Genomic DNA, 6148 nt, shown 5'->3' with positions numbered 1-6148 from the left:
TTTAACTTGTCGCAATGTTTTTGTATTGTGTGTGAATGTTTGCCTTTTTCCACAACTTTTCATACTATGGGTCCAAAATTAGACACTTAAATATTTCCATTACTACTTTAAAAAAAAAGGAAAAATCTGTTAATTTGATAATTGATAGTATCCTATTGGTTCAAAGCTTTAAATAAGCTTTAGATCTTCAGCCCTATTTTTAACTTACAGATTGCTGTGAGTGAAAGAGCGCCCTGTCTGCCCTCTGCAAGCATGCCTAGGACTTCTGTGTGTTGCCATTGTATCAAAACGATTATCTATATTGATCTATTTTATACTACAGGTATTACAGTGTTAAGGTTTAAATTCTGGTATTGTCACAACCCAGATTTATACCTGAGTTTTATGATTATGCAGATATCAGACGAGAGAATGCAAATAATCTCACAGGAACAGCCAAAAAAAACCATGAGGATGTAAAAAGGACTCGAGCCACTCTCTGTCCATTAAAGCCAGTTTGAAAACGCTTTAAAAGAAATCTATAAGGACATTTTACTTAAAGAAAACAACAACTATTGCTTGCGCTTTTTGGTTTATATGAAGAAAATAATCACAGGTACCCAAGGCAACACTGTTTTCTACTGATAATTTTAATTTGTAAATAATCTTGAATATTTGCATTCACGTTTCAATCTTTACTGAAAAATAGATTTATTTATTTTTTTATAGCTGCAGGATCATATACCAAAATATTCTGCCTTTCAAAGTAATAAATAATGAAAAATATAAATTGTCTCCTTCAGTGTGACTGGATATTGATTGTAGACTTGATAAAATGTGACAGAATGATTCAGTTGAGTTAAGCAACATTTCAGTTTCTTTACTTTAAAACCCAACAGTGTCTTCACTCATTAATACAGTAACTTTTACCTTCAGCGCATAGTGTGTGTAAAATAATAAAAATACTTATTTTTAAAGTCTTTATGGACATAAAGCGGAAAAAAATCTGAATTTAACTGCAACAAGCAATGTGTAATTTGAGCAGTCACCACCAGATGGCAGTATAAGCCTACTTGTTTTGAATTAGACTATGGGGTCAAAACATGAGAAGGCTGCATATCACACTATAGTACTATAGTTTGCAAAATGCAATCGTGAGTGGAATTACAGACACCAGAGTGAACAATTCTTAGCTTAGCCTTAGATTGAAAACCAAACTGGTAGGCGTATGAGTTTACTTCTCAAAATACCCAAAACTGGGATTATAATCTAAATTTAACACCAATTGTTGTTAATTGTTTGTCTTAATTGATAAACTGTTCTACAGTATTTAAATTCCTAATGGATGCAGAAGACCAAAGTGTTACCTGCTGATATTAAAGAACTGAAATTGTTCATGTTACATCAGCTGTTGAAAAACGTTCTTTGCGATTAAAAAATGTCCAGGCAGAGAGATTATAAAACCTTGTGATGTTTGTTTGGGTGTATATCTACATTGGGAAGTGATGCATCTTCATGCAAAATCCTGCAAACTGCCTGAGCGACCACGAACTGAATCTGTAACCTTGAACTGAATCTTATCCTCATCCTGTGTCACTGAATCACTCTGTTTGAAATCGGAAACTGATAAGAGAGTATTTATTTATCAATCAAAAAAAATACAGATTCATGCATCCATACAGCACTCTCTCTCACACTTTTCACACATGCACTACACTGTTGAACATTTCCCAATTTTGTGGGGATAAGACGTTTTCCTACCAGCCCCCTAGTAAAATATCTGCAAAATGTTGGGGCTAGCAAATGTGTGAACAAAGCAGGAAATATTCAGGATAATTCATTACAAACAAGGAGACAGTATGAAGTTATATCCTGTGATATTTGTGTGCAATTTATCTTGAAGTTGGGCTGAATTTCAACCCGATCAAGTGTCGTCAGTCATGCAGTGTAGACCGGGGCGCGACAGCCAATCACGGCCTGATCAGCTGCTCCCAACAGGTGAGATGATTTTCTGACACGTTTGATATTACGTCCATATGACTGAACACAATCGCACAGAGTAGGGACCAGGAGTCCATTCCTCAACTTCGGTTACTCCCCCCCCCTAATTTTTACCTGCACTAAGTGACAGACAACATCCACAATCACCATGGCAACAGCAGGCAATACCTGCTTAATCTGTCTACTCGCTCAGATCATGAAAGAAACGCTGGCAAGAAAAGTCTGCAGACCACCAGCTGACAAGAAGTGTGTGTTATGATTTAGCTGATGAGCTTGTGTTTACTGGTGACGCTAAATGTGATGTGAAATCCTGAGTTTTGATCGTGGGTCTTAAACGATTCAGTCATGAATATTACACAATCGTACAGTGTGGGGATTAAGTCATACTCTGCCTCCTGAGACGCCTGTCCTGTCTGAAAATGGGACAAGTGGGAAAACTTCAGGGGCAGGCTGAAGTAAAAATTTTCAGTGTGAAAAGTGACTTCTGTCTCCACTTTTTCCATCTCTCTGCACTGAATGCAGAGTGTGTGTGTGTGTGTGTGTGTGTGTGTGTGTGTGTGTGTGCGTGTTGTGTGTGCTCCCTGAGAATGACCTGTATAACCCTGCTATGCGTCTGACAAAGGAGAGAGAGAGAAGAGAAGAAGAGCCGAGCGGTGATTGGAGGGCGGGACGCGGAGCAGACAGGATGAAAAAGTCGGTGAGTGGCAGGTGCCTTTGTAGCGTGAGTGCAGGAGCCATACAGCAACAAGGTCAAAGGTCAAAGTGAAGTTAAAAGGTCAACATCGACTCCCAGGAGGGCCACCCAACGAGAGGATACAGATAAGGAGGAGGGGAACTATGGACTGCTAGGACATGACTGAAGAAGCTGAAAGATTCAAGAGGGAACGAGATGAAACCGATAGATCCGCATTCTGATGTTTTGAAAAATGTCTTTATGCCGCCTTCTCAAGAAGTCTCAATGTGATAATAAAGTCCCCGTTTGCTGCAGAAACTGTGGAAACCAAAATGTAAACCATTACCAAATACTCTGAGACTAGTCCTGTAAAGACTACAGAACTCATATCATGTAGTTCTTGTACTGTTTCTGTGTGTGCGATTGTGATCGTCTCTTTTAAATTGCTTCTGTAAGGTGCTTTGTTTACCCGCCTTGAAAAGTCCTCTACAAATTAAGTATTATTATTATATTGTATTCTAGAAATGTATCAAGAACATTAAGCTCGCGGCATTGGCAGACATTTTTTTTAGACCTTACAAGAAATTCAGGCTTTACATGTTTCTCATAATATCTTGAAATAAAAACATTTCTTTCTGGGCTTGTCAGGTGAAGCCGTGAGAAGACGTGCATCCACACAATTTTATTTCTTCTCAGATCGATGATAAGGAGTAAGTTTCCCCAGATGTTGTGAAAACGACTGAAGTAAATTTGTTATTTAGGAATGGCAGCGTTTTTTTAAGATAAAAAAAAAAAAGTCAAAATCCTGTGAAAATAAGATGCATCTTCCTCCATCCCATTTCCAAGCCCAACAGTCTCAGCAGACGTCTGTTCATCATGAGTCTGGTTCTGCTCGAGGTTTCTGCCTCTTAAAGGAAGCTTTTCCTCTCCACTGTAACTTTGCTGGATGTCGCTCAGTGCTCGTGATAGAGAGATGTTGGGTCTTTGTAACATAACAAAGAGTAAGCTGTTTTACCTGCTCGTTTGTAAAGTGTATGGAGAAACATTTGTTATGAATTGGAAGCATACAATTTAAGATTGATTAATTAATTGCTTGATTGATTATCGTGGGGAAACTCAGTACATTTTCTTTGACTAGAAATCAGACAAACGTGTTCAGCTTTGATTGTTTTGTGTGTCGGAGAGGGATGCATGGAGCCCTGCAGGATATTCTAAAATGTGAAATAAATTGCCTTGGATTAAAAGACCAAATACCTCGGATATACTGTATTTATGGGTAATGTGCAATATATGCTTTGTTGTTCTGTATTAGTATGTGCCTTTTTATTTAATGTGGATGTGTTTTTTTTTTTATTGTTTTTATTTTTTTTTGATTCGAGTGGAAGCAGATGAATGTTTGGCAACACTTTGAGTCCAAGACAAATTTCCCCCAAGGAGACAATAAGGTGTATGGCATCGTACTGTACCTCCACGACTGTTGAAAAAGGTTAATATGTCCTAATGTGGGCTTGTAACGAGACTCACAGAAGAGCCCAACTTTAAATGGAAATAACGAAAACGTACTAAATGGAGAGGAAAACATCGATTGTCAATCATGAAGTGGAGAAAATTCATTTGAAGAATGGATTAACTTTATTTTATGTGAATGAATAAAGGATGATCCCTCCCTACCTGTCCATAGATTTTGTTGTTTTCTTTGATTTACGTCCTTTATGTGAACTCCTGTATTAGAAACGTTTTATGGGACTTATAGCAAACATATGTTTAATTTGTAAACTACCTTGGATTCACTTTATTGACATGCTTGCTAGATGCTCTTTTTACTTTATGCCTTTAATTGATACAACAGCAGATAGATTTAGGAAATAAGGAGCGAGAGGGTGTAGAAGGACATGAGGGGAAAGGAGCTGCAGGTCGGACTTGAACCCGGTCCACCCGCTTAGGGGACTATAGCCTCTGTACATGGGGCGCGACCTGCTAAATGTTGATTAAAACAAAAAGGAAAAATTTGATTCAGGCAAAAAAAGTCCATTTCCGCCAGTTAAAAAAATAAAAAGAGAGATAATAAAGTCATAATTATGAGATAATTTTCGACTTTCTGTCTCATAATTTCAATTTTTTAATCTCATACAGATGTTCTCGACTTTATTGTCTCTCTTTTTATTTTTAAACTTTTTAAACTTAAAGTCTGGCTATCTTTGATATGTTGCTATTCGTGAGAAACCTTGTCCATGTGGTATAGACAAAACAAGATTATTATTTATTCAATTATTGCTGCATTTCAGTAAAATGTGTCCTCGACAGTAAACAGAGGATTGTTCTCCACGAGGTAAAGGTTCATTAAAAGACACGTTTTGAAAACAGACATTTCTTGGTAGGGAGGTGAGAAAATCACGTGGGAGGTTTTCCTCCTGTAACTTTGGCTCCAGACTGAACGAACAAATTAGCCGTGTCCCATTTGAAACAAAGCTAGCTGGCTGAAGCTTCTTCTTCTCGGGGCTCCTTTATGTCGTTTCATGGGGAGGTTTGCGTGAAGTTTTTTAAATTCTTTTTTTAAAAGTCGTGTTGTGGAGACAAACACATGATGCACCCTGTTATTTCATTGAAGAGGCGCAGAGGAATGCGCAGAGGAATGCCCCTCCTGACTGTTTGTTGACACTCACGGCCCGCTCGGCTCTCACATGTCGACAAAGACGTTTTGTTGGGGTTCACTCGGTTCACTCCCTGGAGGAAAAAAACCTCGGAGAGCCGTGAGGCCGTCATGCAGGATATCACAACGTTTAGGGATGTGAATGGAAACTGGGGCCCCTGGTGCTCTTGGTGGCCTCGTGACCTGGGTACTTGATTTGGATACTCTGATCTATTTCTGGCATGTTTAGTCTCCTCTCCCGTTTTTTTCCTTTAAATTACAAGCCCTTCCATCTGGCTGAATGGAGAACCATCACTGGCTGTTTTTTTTTTTTTTTTTACTCCCTTTCATCTCCATCTGGGGGACCATGAGATGTTCTTGCCCGACCCCCCCCTCCTGCTTGTTGTGAGACGTGACAGCAGGGTCCTTTCAGGGAGAAATTGGCTGCAATTAGTGCAATTATGCTGATTTTCACTTGTGTCCCATGCAGAACAGAGTTTTCGCTGTGCACAGTGACATCCCCGGGAAACTGCTGCAAAACAAAAACCCATCAATCAACAAAAGGCACTGAATGAAAAGGCTCGACTGCAGATAATACCGGGCGCATTCCATAATGACAGCGTTTAGTCAGCTGTGACCTGTGCTGCGATGGGGGGGCATGACATCGAGAGCTTCACTGATTCAGGGGAAATAAGCAGCAAAGCCAAGGGCAGCAATAGTGGACACATAATCTGGATGTAAAGTCACCCCGTTGGGTTGTCGAGAAACTAGAATTTTAACAATTCTGGAGTAAATCAAACATCACAAATATCTGTTTAGATGCCACTGCACCTGGAATATGACTGCGTTCACAGTAGCGTATCGGG

The sequence above is a fragment of the Labrus bergylta genome, chromosome 2 (assembly GCF_963930695.1).
Source record: "Labrus bergylta chromosome 2, fLabBer1.1, whole genome shotgun sequence".
In the NCBI taxonomy this organism is placed as follows: Eukaryota; Metazoa; Chordata; class Actinopteri; order Labriformes; family Labridae; genus Labrus; species Labrus bergylta.
The sequence above is the reverse complement of the archived record's forward strand: the minus strand, read 5'-3'. Positions refer to the sequence as shown.